Raw genomic sequence first — 24,816 nt, 5'->3', positions numbered from 1 at the left:
AAATATATGCCATGACATCTATGATCACAACAGGGCACAACTACGCTCGTGGTAACTGAACGCTGCTGCTGCACCAATGAAAGAATTTCACGACTAAACCATAAAAAGACAGACAAAATAAAGCAGTGTTTCCCCTACTTTGTTTTTTTTCTCTGGCTTTTTATGCCTTTATTTTGAAAGGGCAGCTGGAGAGGGACGGGGGCGCGGAGAGAAAGTGAGAGGGGGGATTGACACGCAGCGATGGGACTGTCTGAGGGTCGCTGCAGCGGCCGTGCTCTACCAGCTGTCTTTGTGAATGGCCTCATGTCTCAAGCCATCATCTTAAATACTGGTTCCCCCCAAGGCTGTGTCCTCTCCCCGTTACTTTTTATTATGTACACAGACAGCTGCAGGTCATCTCAACAGGGGAGCTTCTTAGTTAAATTTTCAGATGACACTGCTTTGTTGTCTCTACTCCAAGGTCCACAGTCTGATCATGGCAGTGCTCTCACATCTTTTACTGAATGGTGTGAGGATAATCACTTGGACCTAAATGTCATCAAAACCAAGGAATTAATAATAGACTTCAGAAAAAACAGCGAAGACCCCATAGCTTCGCTAATTCATGGGGAGGAAGTCCAAATTGTGGATACTTATAAATACCTTGGCACAGTGTTTGACAATCAACTAAAATTTCATGCAAACACGGAGTCTATTGTCAAGAGAGGACAACAAAGAATTTATCTGCTAAGGACGCTGAACTCTTTCTGTGTTTCTAAAGTTATTTTAAGTAACTTTTATCATTGTTTCATAGAAAGCCTTTTAACCTTTTCATTTGTGTGCTGGTTTAATGGGCTACCAGTGAAAGACAAAAACAGTCTTGCCAGCATCATAAAGGTCTGCTCTAAGGTCATCGGAGTGCAACTCGATGACCTGAGCTCACTATGGAAGAGGCAGGTAGTGCAAAAAGCCAAATGCATTATCAGTCAGCCTGGCCACGCCCTGAGGAGTGAATTCATGCTGATGCCCTCAGGGCAGCGCTATTTCGCAGCCAGGACCAAAACTAATCGCTACTCTGACTCTTTTATCCCATCCTCTATCAGGCTTCTGAATAAGATTGTCATGCGTAGGTAGGTTAGTTTGGTTCTTTTCTCCTTTTTATTTTTTTATTGTTTTTTACTTGCTTAAGTGTATGTGTGTGTGCGTGTAGGGGGCACACCATATCTTGGCTTATTTCCCCTGGCTCTTAAATGTTGAATGTCAATTCGAATGTGTTGCTGAGACTCTTTTCACGTCATGCTGGTTGTGGTATTGTATTGTCCTTTGTTTGTTTATTTATGTATTTATTCACTATGGCTAGGTGCAACTGCAAACTGAATTGCCCATTGGGATCAATAAAGTTTTCTCTCTCTCTCTCTCAAACACCCGCTCACTGCGAACAGCCAGCCGTCGGGTCAAAATAACAGAAAGAATTGTCACAAAACACTTTGAAAACTGCGCACTAATACGCTATGTAGAAGTTCACTCACCGGCGCTCACCGCTCACCGTGCTCCGACCAGACGTAACACTGGAAAGACACCTGTAACGAGCAGGAATAAAGAATGGACTGTCACGTCCCGATGCGCTAGTAAACACATGAAACTCACCGACACCCACACAATCCACAGGGACCCTAGGCACCTGCACCGTAGTGGCGGATTGATGGTGGGGTCCGGAAACAATAATACTCACGGTCTCGGATGAGGCGAGAAACGCAAAGAGGCGGAGGCGACGTCACCCGGAACCCCTTGTAGACTCGGGGCCGCGCCTCCTAAGGTCAGTCACATGATATTGTTGTCATAAGGTCTCGAGGATAGGTAGTAGGATGGGCATCATTCAAGGTGAAGACCGTGGTGACGGTCTGAGTGAGGTCGAAATAGATCCTCTACATCAGACTAACAACATACAGAAATTAAACACAAATATACCAACCCATACATAATCACTTCAATACATATAACAGAATAATCCAATATTATTCTTTACACTCTGGTGCTACCACGTCCTGTCTGGCAATAAAGGCTGCAGTCACACACAGACACTGGCAGTGAGAGACACTCGTCCGTCACACAAACACAAACAGCTGTGGATTTCCACGTGTGCTGAGCAGTGAGCAGAACCTACCGCGGCGTCTCGCACCACAACAACACCAGCTCCCGTTAGCTTAGCGGCTAGCGGAGTCTGTCAGCTCATGTAGCATTAGCTCCTCCAGCTGGGCTGCAGCGCTCGCGGTGCTCCGGTTCTACCTGGTTTCCGTGACAACGTGAACACAGCGGCTCCTCCGCTATGCTGAGAAGCTGTGAACAGTCTGCAGTAATCCGTGTTGTTGACGAGGGAGCGGACGTTTGGTGGCATGAGTGCAGGCGCTGTTAGCGTGTGTGGATTAGCATGTAGCCGGCACAGACGCCACCTGGCTTGCCCCGTTTAGGTCAGTGGTTCCCAAAGTGTGGTAAGCGTACCCCTAGGGGTACGTGAGCACATTGCAGGGGGTACGTAGACACATTCATTAATTTATTACTAAGATGATAAGTAGATATTACGAGTCATTTCAGAAGCCCATTACTGAAATGAAACGTGCGCCACAACTAGTTCCCCCCAGATGACAACAACCTGTAGCACAGCTTTGTATAGTTGTCAAAAGTATCGATGCAAAACGGCGCATCTGGATACATGACTGATTTCTAAAAGTATCGATATTAACAGCGCGCCCCCACAGCGCCCGACGCGCGCACTCGACAGGCAGAGCAGAGCAGAGCAGGCAGCGTCCAGAGCGTTTGGACCTGAGTTAGTAGTTACACAGAACTAGACGCACGTAGGGTGAATTTAGCCGTAAGAGTTTAAAACGGCGATATTAACGGCAACACTCCTCTCTCGTCTCCTCTCTTTTTCTCCGCTGTCTGCGTGCACGTGTGTGTGTTGTAGAGAGGAGGGAGGGGGGAGCCCCGCCAGTCAGAGGCAGAGCCGGCCCTCCCTATAAGCGAACTAAGCAGCTGCTTAGGGCCCCGCAACCACTAGGGGGCCCCCAAACTTTGCTCAATCATTTGTCTAACCGTCTCTGACAACGGCAACGTGTAACCCTTGACCCAACTGGCAACAATGACCGTGACACGCATACGTAAACGTAACGCAGACTGTGGCCGTTGTCCGGTAACGAGCGCACCACCCCTTCCCCTTCTCTCCCCCTTGGCCCCCTCCCTCCCTCACTCAGTGAGATCGCGATTTGCGAGGAGGTGATTGGCTTTTGGACAGCGACGATGTCCAAAAGGATATATCCGTCAGGTGCAGAAAATAGGAAAAAGAAGAAGGCCGAGGATGAAAAAAAAACAAGGACAAGGTAAGGCTAATTAATGTTATGTTTACCAGATGAACGTTTAGCCGAAAAACATGTCGGTGCTTGTGTTAGCTCACTTAGCTGGCTAGCTGCTACATGTAGCCTGCTGTAGTTCACATGTCCTGGCTGATTTTAAGGTCTGCTTACAGTGAAAAGATAACAGCTGTTTTCCTGTGAGGGGATAAAGGATCAATCACCCATTTATTAATGGCTGATTAGACATGTCATGTTGCCACAATATGTTTATCTCTGTTGGAAAATTAAATTGTGTGTACACAAGTGGCTAAAAAAATCTACTAATCTTCTCCACAGCTCCAATGGTTACTGCTGATGATGCTGCTGACCAACCAACATCCTCTATCTTCTTCTCAACTGAAGTTTTGTTTTAAGGGTTCTAGAATTTAGCTGTTGGGGATTTGCATAGGAGTTTGGTGATTGACAATAATTATTAAGCATTAATAATCAATAAGCAGGTCAACTAATTTATTAATTATTGAGTTTAATTGATAAATTAATAAAGTTAGGATTAGCGGTATTGACTAATAATTACTAGAAAAAAAGAATAGTTGTATTATTATTTAAAGTGAATTAATTAATAATAACTGCGGGGAACCACCCTGAAATCAGGGATCAATGACCAAACAATCAGTCTCGATTATAGAAATCTCTTATAGAATAGAATAATCAGTTAAATACGAAGGCGTAAAGTCGAGCACAGACCCTGATAACCAGCTTTAGCGTCACAATAGAATGTACACAAACAACCACAGAACAACTACTTGAGTTCAAGGACATTTATTACTAAAATCATCTAATAGTACACACTCAAGTTCAGGTAATTCAAAGGAATAAACAGTTCAGCAAACATACACTCTCAATGGCTTAGAATGAGCGTATGATGTGTGTGTGTGTGTGTGTGTGTGTGTATAGGCTATGTGTGTGTGTGTGTGTGTGTGTGTGTGTAGCCTAAGAGGAGGAGGAGAGACGTCGAGTGACGTCAGAGGGCGTCGAGTGACGTCGGATGGCGTCACGGACGGCGCGCTCGTTCGAGTGAGACAATGGACACGATGTGGCTGTTTCCACGTGTTCCTCAGGTCCACACACAATGATCACAGTCACGTCGCTCACACTGATCACTCTGATACGAACTCTCGTGTTGGGACGCGTGTTTGGGGCGGAGTCCCTTATGGCGGCCCGTTGTGTTACATAGGCAGGTATATGTGTGTGGGTGTGTGTGTGGGTGCGCGGCTGCGCACGTGTGTGTGAGTTAGTAGAGAGGAAAAAGGAGAGAGAGAAGAGGGAGAACGGCGGCTAAAAGGGGGCGATCGGTTATATTAGTCAGGGCTGAACCCAATCGGTATCCAACTACCACAGTGAGAATAAAAGAGCTGCACTCTGATATCTTCACTGGTCTTCTGACGCGGATACGGAGAATTGCGTTCAGCACGTGACTAAGACCTAGTTAATATAACTAGTAAACATCGATCGACCACTCTAGTTAATACAACTAGTAAACATACAGCAAAACACAATCAACATAACAGGACGCGGAGGTCCTAATAAAATCACGCTTAATTCTAGTCGCTGCCCAGACAAAAGCTCTCTTACTGAAGCGTGCTTCCCAGTGCTGATGAGGTCCGTCGACCTGATGGCCTGGGGCTGCTGTAGCGTCCCACAGCGGGATAAAACTGGTCGTCCTCTGGAAGGGTGGCAGAAAGGAGGGCCAGCTGAGTTAACTCTGATGAGGCGGAATCCTCGGCGGAGTCCGGCGTCGGCGCGTGAAGAAAGGCGACCTTCACGACTGCAGCAGATGTGGGGGAGAGGGAGCGGCAATTGCTCGGAGGTCTCCCCAGGATCCAGGTGTTTCAGATGAAAGTTGAGGCAGTTTACTTGTCCAGCAAGCTCAGAACTGCGGCCTAGGTATTGAGTCCAAACGTTTGGTGCGCCCCCTTTAGTAACTTGGTTGCGTGAAGCCGGAGCTCCTTGCAGCACTTCGTTACCTGGGAAAAAGCATGGGGCTGCGCGTCGCCGCAGCATTTAAACCTTCGGTGACGTCACGGGGTTCCCTGGGGTTTCCCCCAGGTACTGACCAATGGGAGGCCAGAGTTTGAACGTCTGGGTGGAATCATACCTAGGTGTGATTTAACGGGCGTTGTCTGCTGTCGCGCATTCCTTGTCCCCTGCTGGTTTTATGGCCCTTTGTTTGAGAACATGTGGGTTGAGGTCCCAACATCCCCCCTTTGGTCCGAAGAGTGGGTTAGAATCCAGTCTTTGGAGCAACAGAAGGGCTGAATAATCCGCATGTTTCCTGCGGAGAAAGTCTTTAACAGTCCAACAGTTCAAACAGTTCATGTAGCACTGGTTAAGAGGCTAGTGTCTGGGCATTTATGCAGAGGCACGTCTGGGCAGGACGTCTTAACTACTAGCAACTCTTAGCAACTATGTTATCACATGTTACAACACATCATCACCTCTATCATGTAATAACAGTAGAAGAAAACAAAACGAAAGCAAAACACATCTAAGAATTGAAAAAGAGGAAAAGAGAACATTTGTTAATAAAAGGGGTTAGTAGGCCTCTCTTTCACCCCTTGGGGTGAATTGGCCAGTGGTGTGTTTGAAGTGTTGTTGAGTGTCTCTTTTCCCAGAACCCGACATTCAAAACCAATTTCAGTTTATAGCTGTTCAATAACTGGTAAGCTTAAATAAACTCCTGTTCTGAACATTGTGGATAGACTGAAATTGGGATAGCACTGCCAAGGTTATCTACTAGGTGTACTTGGGAGGGCTGTACAGTCGTGGTAGTGGCAGCGCCTAAGAATCTGCTCTACCGTGGTCCGCGGGACCAAGTAGGGCGGGATTCTGCCTGCACTAAGACTCTTGCATCAAATCTGACTACGCGTATGTAGGTTATATCCTCTACCCCCCTTTTCCCCAGCTCACAAAGTAGACTTTATTAACCAGCAGGGAAGAGTTCCTGGCTTAGTTATGCTGGCAGGGGTTCTGTGTTTGACCCCCTCAAAGGGTCAGATACCACCTGACAAAGTGGCTTTATCTTACGCATTACTTCGGTTAAGCATGCATGTAGAAGGTTTGTCAGTTCCGACACCTGGCGGTCACTTCCTTGGTGACCTTGGTTCCTCCGGTCATACTTACCTTCTCGCGTAGCGTTCTTGTTGTATCCTCCCCCCTGCGGGAGGAAGTTACGCTGGGCTGATTTACCTGGCTGATCTCTTCTGTGGTTTTGCCAACCACCCTGGCGGCCGTCCGAGGCTGCTTGCCTGGCGGCTCTGTTCTGAGGGATTTCGCTGCCCTCAAGTGTCAAGTCGGTGTCTTCTGTCACCTGTATCCCCAGGACCCTGGCTTCGGGTTGGAGACCCGGGGGTTTCCAACCCGTCTCCTGACGCAATTCCCACACCATCTGTGCATGTTTGCGGATTTCTTTCATGGGGGGATTGTGGGTCCTGTACATTAGTGAGACATCATACCTAACCAGATCGTGGAGATTGTGAACGAATAGAGATTTGAAAGCCTGGTCTTCTTCTAACCCTGGTGCGTGGCGGCCTCGGAAAAAGGCTACCTGCAAGCGTCGGTAGTATTCCCTCGGAGGTTCTGTCTTCTTTTGGGTGACTGCGTAGGCACCCATGGCGGCAGCGGTGGGATCATTGTAGAGGGAGTACTCTTCCCTCAGAGCTCGACAAAGAGCTGAATAAGTGTCCCTGGTTGTCGGAGGGAGAGATTCCATGAACACATGGACGCTTCTGGATGTGGTTTTCCAGACAAGCTTAAGTTTCTCTCGTGTGGAGGGGCGAGGAAGATCAAGCAAGCAGCGTTCAACCTCCCGGAGGTAGTCATCAACACTAGCCTCGGGGTCCCCTGGGTCGAAGCGCTCAATATCCCCAGCAAGGGATTCAAGTTGACGAGTCCTTAAGCCTCGTTCACTGGAGAAGCCGTAGTCTGAGTCCTCTGAGGTGAGGTCACGGTCGTCTCTATATCGTCGAGAAGGAACGACTTGATGGTGGTAAGGATCACGAGGATCAAAGGCACCAGCACCCTGGTGGGTCGGAGGATGATACTCTCTCCATTGCGACGAAGTGACTGGATCGTCAAAGCGCAAGAAAGTACGATTGCGTGCAGACGGGGGGGCACTGCTGTATGGGGGGACTCCTGGGTCCCCATAAAAGGATGTCGATGGTGGTTGGTAGTAGCTCACCATGGCTCTCGCGTTGCCTGAAGCTGTGTATCCCTGGGGGTTACTGTATTGGTAGTCTCCAGGGTACGGCTCTGGCAACCTAGTGGGCCCAAATGTCCTTTGACTCTCGGCTGTGGGGTAGTTTGGAGAGAATGGTTCCCAGGGCTGGGGGCCCTCCCACCGTTGTGTGTCTGGCGCGGTTTGCCTGCCTGACCAGGCTGGCTCAAGTGTCGGCTGGAGGTCACGTCCCTGCCCACGGGTCAGACTGGACCTTTGATCATGAGCCTGAACGTCTGAGTCGTACCCACGTGGGTACTCTGCCGGCTCCGTGGCAGATCTCTCAGGGGCGTAGGCTTGTGAGCTTACTGGCGGTTCAGGGTCTGAAGCTGGTGCACAACTTACCTGTACAATTTCGTTCTCTTTGTCCTGGACCTCCTGTTCCAGGCGGGACTTCTCGCTTCGCAAGTAGGCAAGTTCTTCTTGGGCTTCTCGTGCCTGAACTTCGGCTTTGCGCTGATAAAGCAGGGCAATTTGACCCAAAATGTCTGGGATGGTGCGCTGCGGCTTCCCAGTAGGATCATTAACATAGCTAATAAGTTCCTCGAGCTTTTCTTCGCACGTGTCGAGGCGGTAGCTATTCAGTCTCTCTCTGTCATCTATGGAGAGACGGATGAGTCCAGCGACCGCATCCTGCAGGGCTGCGTCGCATTGACTTTGGGGAGCTTCTGCTCCTTGTGCGCGGTGACCCTGGTTACTCATTGCGCAGTGAGGGTTTACACCTGTGGGTCAACTGTGTTGGCGGAAAAAAAAGAAAAAAAACCCCAACAAAAACGTTATGTTGTAAGCTGTTGCTGATGCACAGGTGAGAGTAAACCTGTGACTTACAAACCTATAGGTTTCTACTAATTGCTCACAATTACAACCCTTAAATGTAATTGGTGGTTTAGCACCTCAGCGAGCAATAGTCGTGTTACCGGGTTAATTTCCCCCACAGTTGGATAACTTCCAACTGTTAGTAAGTGCTATTCATAAATACAATCTACTACTCCTTATCACACACTGTGACTGTTCACCAATTACCACTAGTTTTACTTGGCAGTACTATGACACATCCACTCTAGAGGGTGGGCGCTGAAAAATGCTGTTAAAGCAGATTCAGCTGTACAGTTCAGTGTTATTTGTGTACAAAATTTGTGACGAAAGAAGCTTTGCTGGTTTATCAAGGCCTCACACGGGGCGTCATTTATGTTGGGGATTTGCATAGGAGTTTGGTGATTGACAATAATTATTAAGCATTAATAATCAATAAGCAGGTCAACTAATTTATTAATTATTGAGTTTAATTGATAAATTAATAAAGTTAGGATTAGCGGTATTGACTAATAATTACTAGAAAAAAAGAATAGTTGTATTATTATTTAAAGTGAATTAATTAATAATAACTGCGGGGCACCACCCTGAAATCAGGGATCAATGACCAAACAATCAGTCTCGATTATAGAAATCTCTTATAGAATAGAATAATCAGTTAAATACGAAGGCGTAAAGTCGAGCACAGACCCTGATAACCAGCTTTAGCGTCACAATAGAATGTACACAAACAACCACAGAACAACTACTTGAGTTCAAGGACATTTATTACTAAAATCATCTAATAGTACACACTCAAGTTCAGGTAATTCAAAGGAATAAACAGTTCAGCAAACATACACTCTCAATGGCTTAGAATGAGCGTATGATGTGTGTGTGTGTGTGTGTGTGTGTATAGGCTATGTGTGTGTGTGTGTGTGTGTGTGTAACCTAAGAGGGGGAGGAGAGACGTCGAGTGACGTCAGAGGGCGTCGAGCGACGTCGGATGGCGTCACGGACGGCGCGCTCGTTCGAGTGAGACAATGGACACGATGTGGCTGTTTCCACGTGTTCCTCAGGTCCACACACAATGATCACAGTCACGTCGCTCACACTGATCACTCTGATACGAACTCTCGTGTTGGGACGCGTGTTTGGGGCGGAGTCCCTTATGGCGGCCCGTTGTGTTACATAGGCAGGTATATGTGTGTGGGTGTGTGTGTGGGTGCGCGGCTGCGCACGTGTGTGTGAGTTAGTAGAGAGGAAAAAGGAGAGAGAGAAGAGGGAGAACGGCGGCTAAAAGGGGGCGATCGGTTATATTAGTCAGGGCTGAACCCAATCGGTATCCAACTACCACAGTGAGAATAAAAGAGCTGCACTCTGATATCTTCACTGGTCTTCTGACGCGGATACGGAGAATTGCGTTCAGCACGTGACTAAGACCTAGTTAATATAACTAGTAAACATCGATCGACCACTCTAGTTAATACAACTAGTAAACATACAGCAAAACACAATCAACATAACAGGACGCGGAGGTCCTAATAAAATCACGCTTAATTCTAGTCGCTGCCCAGACAAAAGCTCTCTTACTGAAGCGTGCTTCCCAGTGCTGATGAGGTCCGTCGACCTGATGGCCTGGGGCTGCTGTAGCGTCCCACAGCGGGATAAAACTGGTCGTCCTCTGGAAGGGTGGCAGAAAGGAGGGCCAGCTGAGTTAACTCTGATGAGGCGGAATCCTCGGCGGAGTCCGGCGTCGGCGCGTGAAGAAAGGCGACCTTCACGACTGCAGCAGATGTGGGGGAGAGGGAGCGGCAATTGCTCGGAGGTCTCCCCAGGATCCAGGTGTTTCAGATGAAAGTTGAGGCAGTTTACTTGTCCAGCAAGCTCAGAACTGCGGCCTAGGTATTGAGTCCAAACGTTTGGTGCGCCCCCTTTAGTAACTTGGTTGCGTGAAGCCGGAGCTCCTTGCAGCACTTCGTTACCTGGGAAAAAGCATGGGGCTGCGCGTCGCCGCAGCATTTAAACCTTCGGTGACGTCACGGGGTTCCCTGGGGTTTCCCCCAGGTACTGACCAATGGGAGGCCAGAGTTTGAACGTCTGGGTGGAATCATACCTAGGTGTGATTTAACGGGCGTTGTCTGCTGTCGCGCATTCCTTGTCCCCTGCTGGTTTTATGGCCCTTTGTTTGAGAACATGTGGGTTGAGGTCCCAACATAGCTGTACAGATAATTTAAAGAAAATAAATCTGTTCAAACTGTAATCTTTTGTAGAATCTTTTATCTTTCTGCTACATCAAAAGTAGTGATTTAATACTGCAGGTTTGGAGCCAGCTATTGCCATTCACAATATTAACATTAACATTCAGACAAAAACAAAGTAGAAGAAAAAATGACAAGTGCAATTAGACAGCTTGAAGTGTTTCAGTGACTCTAATTAGTAATAAAATATCTGCTCGCCATCATGTTGATAGAGGTACAATAAAATATGCAAGGGTTGCATACGGTAGCTGGTTTTATGAATATTTGATCGTACATATATACACTGTGAGGCAGGGCCCCCAATTTTATCCTGCTTAGGGCCCCCAGATGTACAGGGCCGGCCCTGGTCAGAGGAGATGCATTGTAATGAATGTAATGAAACAATAGCAACACGCTGGAATTGCACAACTCTTAGTTAGCTTTTCATTTAATTAAAAAAAAAAAAAACATCTGTTATAAGTCCTTTTGATTATAATAATAATAGAATAATGGAACAATAGTAAGATGGGAGGCACTGCTGCTGTATTGAATATGATGTCATATTCAATATTTTCCTGGGTATTGGCATTGAGTTTGAAATTTTAGTTTGTGACAGTCCTACAACTCTGTGAAGACACATTTGACCACAACAAACACCAAAACAGCCAGAAACAACTAAAATGCAGGAGAATATGTGTAAAATGTCTTTGTACAAATTGAAGAGAGAAATTGAAATGATTTTCATTTCATAATCAGTTGTGTTACGTTCTATATGACCACTTTTGGAGAATCATCAACACGAATGAGGGAGGGGGTACTTGTGGTATGGCAAAAAGGCTCAGGGGGTACGCAAGACAAAAAAGTTTGGGAACCACTGGTTTAGGTGATCTGACAAGCCGCCTGAGGTGACGCCTCGGCGGGGTTGCACCAGGTGCAGCTGTCTCTCCTGGGGCCTCATTTATCATTGTGGATACACCTTTTTTTACACCATGTTCCCCCCGTTTTGTGCGTACGCACTTTTCTCCGCCAAATTTGGGATCTATCAAGCCAAAACCTGACGGGGAAAAGTGCGGACATTTACACCCATTTTGACCCTGGCGTACCGTGATTTACGCCTTTTTTGAGGAATAGGAGGAATTGGCGACACCGTTGCTGAGTCAGAGAACTGCAGTGTGAGAGGGAGAGAGGAGCGGAGTACATTTAGAAGAGCACAGAGGATTTTTTTGAAGTAATTGTGGTAGTGGTGGACCGTTGATGCTGGCAATCCAACCCGCTCTATAATAACACTAGGCTATATGTTCATTGATAAACAGAGTGGATTGAGGATTTAGCTTTCTTGCTTTTACACACTCTAGTGTACGAAGTATTAGGGCCAGCCAAAAAAAAAAAAAAAAACAGCCACAAAAAAAAAAAATCCAGCGCAAGTGAAAAAAGTAAGCAAAAAAAAAAAATCGGGCACAAGAAAAAAAAAAAAAGAAAGTCAGATGAAAAAAAAAAAAATCGGGCACAAGAAAGAAAAAAAAAGTCAGGCAAAAAAAAAAATCTGGCACAAGAAAAAAAAAAATCCAGCACAAGAAAAGAAAAAAAAAAGCCAGGCAAAAAAAAAAAAAAAACTGCAGAGGCTTGACCACGTACCACAACAAAGCGACTGTCGGCTCAATGACAGCAGCAGAGTGACAGACAGGCTGCCAAACTCTGCAGCGCCATAAAAGTGAACAATAAAGCCGATTAACTTTGACTCAATGCCGGAGTATGACAATGAAAACAAGAATCACTTCCGTGTCCAACCCCTGCTGCTAACGTACAGCAATCAGCAATGCATGTTCTTCATTGCTGTCCCCCATATCTATGGCTGCCCCCCCCCCCAAAACAAACACACACAATCATTTATAAGTTACATAGAGACGTTATATGAGCTAACGTTTAGCGTGACTAAACGTGACTGGAGACACCTCCGTGACTAGACCACGATCCAGGTCTCTGCCTCCTCCTGTAGTATTTACAAATACAAATACTATACAGGATACCTCCTCTCCTCCTCTCCTGTAGTATTTGTAGTATTTAAAAATACTACTACAAGAGCCTGTCTGTCACTCTGCTGCTGTCATGGAGCAGTCAGTCGCTTGTCGCTTTGTTGTGGTACGTGGTCAAGCCTGCAGTTTTTTGTTTTTTTTTGCCTGGCTTTTTTTTTTTCTTCTGCCGGATTTTTTTTTTTTTTTCCACCTGACTTTTTTTTTTTTTTTTCTTGTGCCAGATTTCTTTTTTTTTTTTGGCTGTTTTTTTTTTTTTTTTTTGGGCTGGCCCTAATACTCCTTCGTACTAGTGTGACGTCCGACAAGGATCAAATTCGCCAAGTTTAAAAACACATCGGCAGCAGCGCACACTGATCTGCAGCTACTGAGACTGTTATTATTCTGTCACCTGAGTTAACGAGGTGCACGTGAGTTTGGAGCTGACGAGAGAAGAGAATAAAGAGTGAGGCAACGTAACGTTAATGGAAAATGACCTAAACCGAGTCCAGTAGAGCTGTAACTGTGTAGTGGAAAGGCGTTCAAAGTAATGGTAACTATCGTGGAAATCCATATTGTTTTAACATCTAGGTGTAAAAAAAAAAAAAAAAGTTTTTCTGGGATAAAGGGGCAGATTACATAAGATTATTCTTCTTTCTGCTCCTGTTTGTTGAGATTTGGGAGGTTTTGGTTTTTATTGTAGCTTATTAAAATGCAAGATCATTTTTCTGACTGATTTATTGTCCGATATCGCCGTGTATGTAGTTCCGCTTCTTTCCCCGCCCTCCGCCCGTTGTCTTCGTTGTCACTTTGTAGCCGCTCCACAGAGCGCACATGGCTAATTAAATAAGCACGTGCTGACCATATATAGTTGTATATAGGCGTTCCGGCGGTGGAGTAAGAGGTGTGTTCACGTGTGCACCATTCTTGGGTCCGGTGTGATTTATCAAAGGGAAATGCGGAGAGTTGTGCGTACGCACAGTTTGATTGATCTGAAAAAGGTGTAAATATTTCGGGTGTACGCCATTTTTGTCTTTTCGCCGTACGCAAAACTTTAGTAGCAGTTTTACACCCTCTTTGATAAATGAGGCCCCTGGTCCTTCACGACGTAGAAACCCGAGCTCGTCTAGCACACTTCACCGGTGTTTGTTGTGACGGGAAGCTTTGCTACGGATGAGTCGCACTGTGGCGCATTCTACGCTTTATAAAACATGTGCATTATGTTTGATTTAAACAATGATGGGGTTTTCCTGATCTCTTTCTCTGATGCCGCCAACAACACCATCTACTGGGCTGAACAAGCAACTACAACTATAGTACCAAAACATTAAATTCACATTTTTTTTCACCTAAATTTAAATTTCATACATTTTTGTTGGTGTCAGATTATTTATAACATAATGGTGATAAACACTGGTTGGAGGGCCCCCCTGGGAATTTTTGCCTAGGGCCCCTGGCCTCTGTTAATAATGTTCTCCAGACACTGGACAAACACCAGCACATATTCATTAGTAGAGGTGGGCAACATTGACAGTAATCTAGTTTTACAGATGTTGGCTCCACACATCTGCAGCCAGCAGTGACCACGATGATCAACAACACACATCACCACTATCACCATGCATGCAGCAAAGGTTTCTATGAGCTTTTGGGGGCCGCAGTAGCCCATCATGTCATTTCCCAACAAACTACAGATATGACTCATTACTGAGCAAACAAGAGTACCACCCTCTTTACACACAAGCACACAGCAGTGACATGGAGGTAAACAATAAAAAAAAAAAAAAGAGGGGGTAAACTCAGAATCAGTGCACATCACTTACCAACCGGCTCACATCATGAATTCAGCAGATAACAAAGCAACACAATCCATCCACGCTTTCGGATTCCATTATCAAAAAAGAGATTATGTGGGGTAAGGAATGTAACTTCAGTTTCAGTATGATCAAGGAAGAGGAGCTTGAGAAACTTCTGTTATCAATTAAATGTGATAATCCCTGTGGCATGGATAATTTAGATGCCAGATTATTGCAGTTATCGGCCAGAATAGTGGTGAGGCCAATTTTTCACATTTTTAAATTATGTTTTGATGGTTGTGTTTTTCCTCAGCTGTGGAAAGTTGCAAAGATAACTCCACTGTCGAAAAATAATAGAGAGCCTCTATCAGGACCTAACAGTAGACCGATTAGTATTTTGCCGGTTTTAGGCAAAATCATGGAGAAAATCCTTTTTATCCAAATTCAGAAGTATTTCGAAGACAATAGCATCAATTCTGAGCATCAACATGCCTATAAAACAGGCTATTCGACCTGCTCAGCCTTAACATCTCTTACGGATCATTGGTTAAAAAGTATTGATGAGAAATTAATTGTAGGTGCAGTGCTGTTGGATTTTAGCGCAGCTTTTGACATTATAGATCATGAGTTGTTACTCAGAAAGCTGTCTGCTTACAAGTTAAATGATTCAGCTCTCAAATTATTGAAAAGTTATCTGTCTAATCGACAGCAATGTGTGATGTTTAATGGCACCCTCTCAAGTACTGCAACGCTGAATAGTGGGGTCCCACAGGGGAGCAGCCTTGGGCCGCTACTATACTCTATATTTGTTAATGACTTGCCATATATATTAAAGCATGCTGGTGCAGTAATTTATGCGGATGACACAACATTGCATGTCTCTGCAGATAACATAACATCAGTGAAAAACTTACTTCAACATGAATTATTGCTAGCCTCAGAGTGGGTTTTGGAGAATAAGTTAAAGCTGAATGTCTTGAAAACAAAGTGTATAGTTATTGGCTCTAATCATGCACTGAGGTCTGAACCTAAACTCTGTCTTTCTATGCAAGGCATTGCTATAGAACAGGTAAAAGAAGCCAAACTGTTGGGAGTAACAGTGGATGAAACTTTGTCTTGGTCAAATCATATCAATAATATAGTGTCTAAGATGAGTCACAATATCTCTAATATTAGAAGAATCACCTACCTGCTGAATGAATCAACTGTCAAACTATTAATTAATTCCTTAGTTCTGTCGCATCTGAATTACTGCCCAACAGTTTGGTCCAGTGCCTCAAAGAAAGACCTTTTTAAACTGCAGCTAACTCAAAACAGGGCAGCACGCCTTGCTCTGTGGTGCTCTATCAGAGAAAGTGTCATGAGTATGCACAAAAGTCTCACATGGATGCTGGTGGAAGAGAGACTGGCTTATAGTCTTATAATGTTTTTGAGAAAGACTTATACTTCACATAAACCTGTTTCTTTGTTTTTACAACTTCAACCGACAAACGTGAAACATAGTTATAGCACTAGACAGGCCTCAGGAAACAACTTCACCTTGCCTTTACCTAGAACCAATGCACTCAAAAGGTCAGTTATGTATAGAGCTGTAGCTCACTGGAACAGTCTCCCCTCACACTTGATCACAACCACGGGAATGTCCAGTTTTAAAAGGAAACTGAGAGAAGCTGTGTTTCGTCATAATATTATATTGCAATAGATTATTACTATATCATGCAATCATGTCAAGTTGAATTCAAGCATGTTATTACACCTGTGTTGTACATTTATTTATGCTTTAGGTTATCTCATATGTATACTCTTCTATAATCATGTAACTATTTTATAATCATGTAAAAAAAACAAAAAAAACAAAAAAACAAACAAACTATTATTACTCCTCTTGATCATGTCATCTCTATAATCATGTAACTATTTGATAATCATGTAATCATCCTTGATCGTGTTAACTTATTCACATTGTACTACTTATATGCATTTTTATAATCTTGTTTAGGAGAAATGATTTCATGAATTTTTTTTTTTTTTTTTTTTTTTTCTCTCTTTTCTTTTGTACAAACACTGTATTGTTGTGTTTGATTTAATGTGGACCCCAGGAAGAATAGTCTGCATCATTATGCAGACTAATGGGGATCCAAATAAACAATAAACAATAAACACAATCCATCCACTCATCATTAAAAAGTGACTTTCACCTCCTCCTCCTCCTCCTCCTCCTCCCTACAGGACCAGCCCATAGACTGTAAAAAGAATGGACGTAGCATCCGTGACGTCACCCATTGGTTTTGGGGAGTCGTTTTTGTGACTCAAATATGGCGGCCTGAACAGCGCCATGTTGGATTGGCCGGCCGAGAACCCGCCCACTGGCCTCGAAGCAGCCTGTCTCCGGACCGCTCCGGACCTGTCACTTAACGTTTCCGCGCCCTAATTGGCCAGAGTTTTAACCTAATAACAGTAAAACGGTAGAGTTGAAAAAAAATTCACCCCCCTCAGAGTGTGTGCGGGGGTAGAAACTATCGATTGAGACCAAAAAACATGATGACACCAGGCTTCGATCATGTTTATTGAGGATGTAAAGTCGGCGATTTTAACATGGGGGTCTATGGAGAATGCTGCTTTCTGACACCAGCCCCGCAGTGAGCTTCACTTCTCAGACCGACAACTGCCCCCTTGGACCAGCCCAGCAGACAGCAGGGCCTGCCGGCTGCTCCCTGTAGGACGGAGCCGCTACCCACGGATCACATAAACAGGCCCCGTACCCGCTGATGTTTGCCAATGGAGGTCCGGGACCGGCTTGGGTCTGCATGTAATTCCTGCACATAACTTTTTTAGTGAGCTACTCAGATGAATACCAGGAGATAGAGTTTGGTACTTACACCATAAGTGTGACTCCCCAGTAAGGTAAGCGACTACATAACGCCAGTAGCCTGTGAGTTTTAGAATTGATTTTAAGATCTTACTGCTTGTTTTTAAGGCCTAAGGCTCCTGCTTACATCTGTGACATGCTAAAATCTTATGAGCCTGATGTCTTCCAGCAGGGCCCTTTTAGACCTAAAACTCACCTGGTCACTGAAGGGGACGGGGCCTTTGCTGCCCGGGCCCCTCAGTTGTGAAATGCTCTGCCTGGAGATCTCAGGCAGGCAAACTAAGTATCCTCTTTTAAATCACTTCTTAAAACTCATTTTTATCAGCAACTGAGAGGACGATTGTCAATGATTTTTTTGTTTTTTACATTATAAAACACACACGCGAGCTGCTACAGCTGTGCAGCGCCACATCCACTGGGCACTGGATCGGCTGAATGACGCTCAGATTGCAGTTAGACTGCATCTTTAACTCTTTTTATACAAAGTGCAGCCAAACACCAGGCTGAACAGACAGAAACAGCAGAGCTCCTCTGACTTCTCGGCTAAGCTGCAGGTGAGATGACCGGAGAGTGCAGTTTATTTTCATTTATTAGCGGCTGCAGGTGACACGTGTTGGTACGCATCATTCCCTCATTTTTGTAGCGCATGTGTAACCCCTGTGTTGGTGTGTCTTCTCCGTAAATAAACCATTGAAGCTGCTGGTTGGGGTAACAGCCGGTTTATTCTGCATGTATGACAAAAAAGGGACAGAAGTAAGTAATGGTGTTCTTCCCCTCGTGGGCACAGTCAGTCTCTACAGAAGAAACAGCATTGTGTTACGCTAATACTGTTAGCTCCATGCTACTTGTTTCTCTCAACGCCAATACAAAACAAAAACACAGCGAATCCGTGGGGAGCATGGAAAAATCAACAACAACGTACAACAAGTCAGAATACAGTATAATCTTGATGTTACATGACTTAAACCACTGTAAATAAAGTTTTAGCCCAGGAGCCCGTGAGAAACGTTACCTCTCGTTCAAATCCTCGTTTCCATTGAGGATTTCCCACAATCCCTTTCTCTATACCCGTTCCAGCGGCACACGCGATAGACAGCAGAGGGCGCTCATCCCACATTTAGCTGGATTTACACAGCTTCTTTTAACTATGTTACACATGCGTACGTATCTGCGTACCAGTTATGTGCTGCACCCCAGGACATAGTTCCCCTTTAACATTATCAGGTCTGATCAATACTGAGTCAACAGACTGTGAGCAGTTAGGACTCAGTAGCGTCCTCTTGTCTTCATCCATCGTCCATCAGCTCCTTCACTTTCATCTTGTCTCTGATCCAAAGTCGGATCCTTTCAATAATCATGAATTGTTCCAACAGACCAATCAGACTGATTGATCAGCCACCAGAGGAGTTGGATCAGTGGAGCTGCTTCTGTTCCTCATGTCGACTGTTTCAGCTCTGACCTGAGTTCTCCCTGTAGAGGAGACAAAAGACAGTGAGACAGAGACAAACAACCAGAGACAAACAAACAACCAGACAAACAACTCTGACCTTTGACCTTGAGAGTCACTACTGTTCCTCTCATTAAGTCTCCGTCCTTGTCGTAGACTCTGCAGGTATATCTTCCTTCCCGTTCTTCTATACTATTACTGTTTAAAAGTTATATATTACTATATCTATTTAATTTTGTAACAAGACCCCCAACACTGGACATGAATTCTCGGTAACACTTTACTTGAAGGTACCGTCATAAGAGTGACAGTCATTAAACGTGTCATAAACATTAAGTCAATGTCATTAAACATTTATGACTGTTGTCATTAAGTGTCATTCGTTTTTGTAATGACAAGTTGACATTATTTTGGTTGTCTTGATTATGACACCTTGACATTAATCAAGGTGACATAACTAGAAGTCGTCTTTGTCATGACAACTTGACATTAAATTTGTTTGGGATGTCCTTATTATGACAACTTGACATTACTCAAAGTGACATTACCAGAAAAGGGCCTTGTCATGACAACTTGACATTAATGAAATATTTTTTGTTTAGTTGACATAATGATTATTAATTAGATGTGCAAGGTTACAGAACAAATCTAGCACTTGGTCATTGTTGTTTGACAGGATGTGGACAGGATACCCAAAACTGACTGTCATGACACCATTATGACAGTGTAATGAAGAAATCCTCTGACCTCAAGTAAAGTGGTAGCATTTTTATTTGTCATTAACATATCATGAAGGATAAACTGACTGTCATGACACAATCATACAATGTAATGAAGATATTCTGTGACCTCAAGTAAAGTGGTAGCATTTTTATATGTCATTAACATATCATGAAGGATAAACTGACTGTCATGACACAATCATGACAATGTAATGAAGATATTCTGTGACCTCAAGTAAAGTGGTAGCATTTTTATTTGTCATTAACATATCATGAAGGATAAACTGACTGTCATGACACAATTATGACAATGTAATAATTTTTTCACATCACGTAAAACAGAAATCAAACATTTTTGAAAGCTTGAAATTATAAACACAATTATACTGACAATAAATAAAATAAAAAATATATAATAACAGTGTCTAAAAACCATTAAACAAACAACATAAATAAATCATTCAATTTCCAGGTGGAATTTTATGTCAAGGCATGCCTTGACTTCAGCTGCAGCGCTGCAGCCGGGACGGTCTGCAGGCCCCGGCTACACTGGTTGTGTTCTGACCCAGGGGTGGGTTCACACTCAGGTGTATTCCTGTATGATGGCGACATAAAACAAAATGGATGTGAGTGAATCTTCTCCTACCACAAAATAAATAAAATACATTTAGCAAGTACACTAGTACATGGAGGACGCACTACCACATGCACACCACACACACTCACTCACACACGCGCACACACACACACACACACAGACACGTACAGTGAGAAATTTGCATTAAAACTCATCAAATATAAATTTGATGAGTTTTAATGCTAATTTATCGAAAGAATGTTAATGTAAAACTGTTTGGAGATGTGTTTGTGGTGTTTTCTGTCGAGTAGCATGTTTTAAGAACCGTTTTGAGCAGGAGAGAGAAAGTTATTTTGCCGCGATTTCTCCCTGTACGTGTCTGTGTGTGTGTGTGTGTGCGCGTGTGTGAGTGAGTGTGTGTGTGGTGTGCATGTGGTAGTGCGTCCTCCATGTACTAGTGTACTTGCTAAATGTATTTTATTTATTTTGTGGTAGAAGAAGATTCACTCACATTCATTTTGTTTTATGTCGCCATCATACAGGAATACACCTGAGTGTGAACCCATCCCTGGGTCAGAACACAACCAGTGTAGCCGGGGCCTGCAGACCGTCCCGGCTGCAGCGCTGCAGCTGAGGTCAAGGCATGCCTTGACATAAAATTCCACCTGGAAATCGAATGATTTATTTATGTTTTTTTTTAATGTTTTTTAGACACTGTTATTATATATTTGTTTTTTATTTATTGTCAGTATAATTGTTTTTATAATTTCAAGCTTTCAAAAATGTTTGATTTCTGTTTTACCGTGATGTGAAAAAATTATTACATTGTCATAATTGTGTCATGACAGTCAGTTTATCCTTCATGATATGTTAATGACAAATAAAAATGCTACCACTTTACTTGAGGTCACAGAATATCTTCATTACATTGTCATGATTGTGTCATGACAGTCAGTTTATCCTTCATGATATGTTAATGACATATAAAAATGCTACCACTTTACTTGAGGTCACAGAATATCTTCATTACATTGTCATGATTGTGTCATGACAGTCAGTTTATCCTTCATGATATGTTAATGACATATAAAAATGCTACCACTTTACTTGAGGTCACAGAATTTCTTCATTACACTGTCATAATGGTGTCATGACAGTCAGTTTTGGGTATCCTGTCAAACAACAATGACCAAGTGCTAGATTTGTTCTGTAACCTTGCACATCTGATTAATAATCATTATGTCAACTAAACAGAAAATATTTCATTAATGTCAAGTTGCCATGACAAGGCCCTTTTCTGGTAATGTCACTTTGAGTAATGTCAAGTTGTCATAATAAGGACATCCCAAACAAATTTAATGTCAAGTTGTCATGACAAAGACGACTTCTAGTTATGTCACCTTGATTAATGTCAAGGTGTCATAATCAAGACAACCAAAATAATGTCAACTTGTCATTACAAAAACGAATGACACTTAATGACAACAGTCATAAATGTTTAATGACATTGACTTAATGTTTATGACACGTTTATGACTGTGACATGACACTGTTATGACAGTGTCATGTCACTCTTATGACGGTACCTTCAAGTAAAGTGTTACCGAATTCTCTGCAGAGGAGAAAAAAACAGATACAAACAACCAACTCTGACCTTTGACCTTTAGAGTCACTTTTGTCCCTCTCAGTAAGTCTCCGTCCTTGTTGTAGACTCTGCAGGTGTATTCTCCTCTGTCTCTGACTGTGGGATGTTTCAGGGTCAGACTGGGGTCTCCAGTCCTCAGCAGGTCTTCATTCATCTCTGTTCGTCCTCTGTAAACCTGGTCCTGTTCTTTAGAGCCGTTCTCATACACATGGACCTTCATGTTGTATCTGTCCATCCACTCCACTCTGACGTCTTCAGACAGGTCAGCTGTGGTCTTGAAGGGCAGCTGGACAGACTCCGCCCCCTCCTCCACCTCCACCTGTTGGTCTGAGAGACAACAAACCACATGATGATGTCATCAGACAGCAGCAGCAGGTTTTAATGTCTTCACTGAAGGATCACAGAGCTGTAGAGGAACCTGAAGGACAGAACCAGACCAGAGGGACAGTGGACACATGTAGAAAGTCAAACCAGGAGTTGAAGGTGTTGGACATGACTGTCACTGGTTGTTTCTTTAACACCAGAGAAGAAGAGAAGGAATGATAGGGGCCAGTAAATCTTCAGTTGGACTTTAGCAGTGGCAACATGTCAGAGCAAACACTTTACAGTAGAAATATATAATGATATAATAACTTACTTGTCAGAAATAACTTTATCTGATTCTTTAACATGCTGTCAGCTCCCAACAGAAACAAACTAACGCAAATCACGCACAAAGCTGCCGAGATTATCGGACTCCCCACCCTCCGCCCAACCTCTCAGACCTCAATGTCACAGCCACCGTATGCAGAGCACACTCCATAGCACTTGATTCCAGTCACCCACTCAACCCACACTTCACACTCCTTCCCTCAGAGAACACCATAGCACTGAAACAGCACTTGTCAAAGTCTCTAATGATCTTCTTATAGCTTCAGACAGAGGTCTTGTCTCTGTACTTGTACTTTTGGACCTCAGTGCTGCATTCGACACCATCGACCACAGCATCCTGCTGCAGAGACTGGATCATGAAATTGGGATTAAAGGACCTGCCCTAAAATGGTTTAAGTCATACTTATCTGACAGGTTTCAATTTGTTAATGTTAATAACGACCACTCAGAGTACAGCAGAGTGACGTATGGTGTACCGCAGGGTTCAGTCTTAGGGCCAATCCTCTTCATTCTTTACATGCTCCCATTAGGTGGCATCATCCGGAAGCACTCAATCAATTTTCACTGTTATGCAGATGATATGCAACTCTACTTGTCCATGGAGCCAGATGACAGAAGCCGCCTCATCAATCTGCAAGACTGTCTGAAAGACATTAGATGCTGGATGTCCTCTAACTTCTTGCTACTGAATTCAGATAAAACTGAGGTCATTGTGTTTGGACCTAAACATCTCAGGGACACTTTCTCTAATCAGATCGCTACTCTAGATGGCATCACCCTGACCCCGAGTACAACCGCGAGGAACCTTGGAGTCATTTTTGACCAGGACCTTTCCTTTAGCTCCCACATAAAACACGTGACTAGGACCGCCTTCTTCCATCTGCGCAGTATCACTAAGATTAGGAATATCCTCTCCCAGAGTGATGCTGAGAAACTAGTGCATGCATTTATCACTTCTAGGCTAGACTACTGCAACTCTCTCCTGTCAGCATGTCCGAAAAACTCTCTAAAGAGTCTCCAGCTGGTCCAGAATGCCGCAGCGAGGGTTTTGACAGGAGTTAGGAAGAGAGAGCACATCTCTCCACTGGCTTCCTGTAGGATTTAGAATAGACTTCAAAATCCTTCTGCTGACTTATACGGCTCTTAATGATAAAGCTGATTGATTGATTGAAAACTTTATTGAACAACGTTAAACAAGTGTTCAAAAGGATTAAAACACAATAAAGCCAAAAGGCTTGTTTCCATTGTGGTCCTGTGAGATGGTAGACAACAACCAACCTATCTGAAAGAACTAATCATTCCTTACTGTCCTACCAGAGCACTCCGCTCCCAGAACGCAGGTCTCTTAGTGACTCCCAGTATCTCTAAAAACAGACTGGGAGGTAGAGCCTTCAGTTACCGGGCTCCTTTACTGTGGAACCAGCTCTCTCCATGGGTCAAAGAGGCAGACACTCTAACTACATTTAAGTCTAGACTTAAGACCTTCCTTTATGACAGGGCTTTTAGTTAGGGCTGGTTCAGGTAGCTCTGAACCATTTTATAGCTACGCTGCTATAGGCTTAGACTGCTGGGGACACATCTGGTTACACAGAGCCCTCTCCTTTCTCCTCCTCTCCTCTCCCCAACCCTCCTCTCCTCTCCTCTCCTCTCCTCTCCTCTCCTCTCCTCTCCTCTCCTCTCCTCTCCTCCCCTCTCCTCTCCTCTCCTCTCTTCTCCTCAGTATATTCTTGAACTGCCATTTTCTGTTGTACTTGGTGTCTCGCACTCTCTCTGTGTTTTCGCAGATCCACCAGAGCTCCATCTCTCTGCACCAGCCGCCGCCTGCAACCCCCCCACCCCCGCCCTTTCCCCTGCTGTTAGACCGGCCTGCCCTCCCTTCCCATGGACCAGTCTGCCATCCAGTCCTCCCCATTGAGCTGGCCCCCCCCCCCCCCCCCCCCCCCCCTCATCAGAGGCTGCCTTCATCAACTCCTGCTAACATTTCCATATTTCGCACATTCTGTGACATAAACTGTAAACTGTTTTCTTGTCTGTAACAACATCTATTGCACGTCTGTCCGTCCTGGGTGAGGGATCCCTCCTCTGTTCCCTCCCCTGAGGTTCCTCCGATTTTTCCCTGTTAAAAGGGTTTTCCATGGAGTTTTTCCTCAGTGGATGTGAGGGTCTAAGGACAGAGGATGTTGTTACGATGCCATGTAAAGCCCTTTGAGACAAACTGTAAAAACGGGCTATACAAATAAAATTGCCTTGCCTTGCCTCTGGCCAACGGTACAGAACGCTGGCTTGGAAGAAAATAAAATTCAACAAAAGCTTTATCCCATATGCCATAACAGAACTGAATAAGAAAATGAAAATAATGTAATCATGGGGAATGCATATATGTGGGAAACTAGATAAGGTGTGGGGTTTTATATGTGGGTGTATGAAATGTGGGAATGCATGTAAATGTATGTATGGTTGAGGATACAC

The 24,816-nt window shown here is 44.2% G+C and overlaps 1 pseudogene across 1 annotated transcript in view; it reads right to left on the bottom strand.

Annotated features, from left to right (window-relative positions):
• Positions 1–18,683: 18,683 nt before the first annotated feature.
• LOC146967013 (uncharacterized) overlaps positions 18,684–24,816 on the bottom strand; it is a 37,595-nt pseudogene continuing 31,462 nt past the window's right edge. The window contains exons 9-10 of the transcript XR_015034559.1: positions 21,700–22,023; positions 18,684–18,748 (exon numbers count right to left, since the gene is read on the bottom strand). The product of XR_015034559.1 is annotated as an uncharacterized LOC146967013 (transcript). The remainder of the gene's footprint in view (positions 18,749–21,699; positions 22,024–24,816) is intronic.

The sequence above is a fragment of the Trachurus japonicus genome, chromosome 20 (genome assembly GCF_045865225.1).
Source record: "Trachurus japonicus isolate A0001 chromosome 20, Traja_1.0".
Taxonomy (NCBI): domain Eukaryota; kingdom Metazoa; phylum Chordata; class Actinopteri; order Carangiformes; family Carangidae; genus Trachurus; species Trachurus japonicus.
Note: the sequence above shows the minus strand (reverse complement) of the source record. Positions and strands in the feature narration are given on the sequence as shown.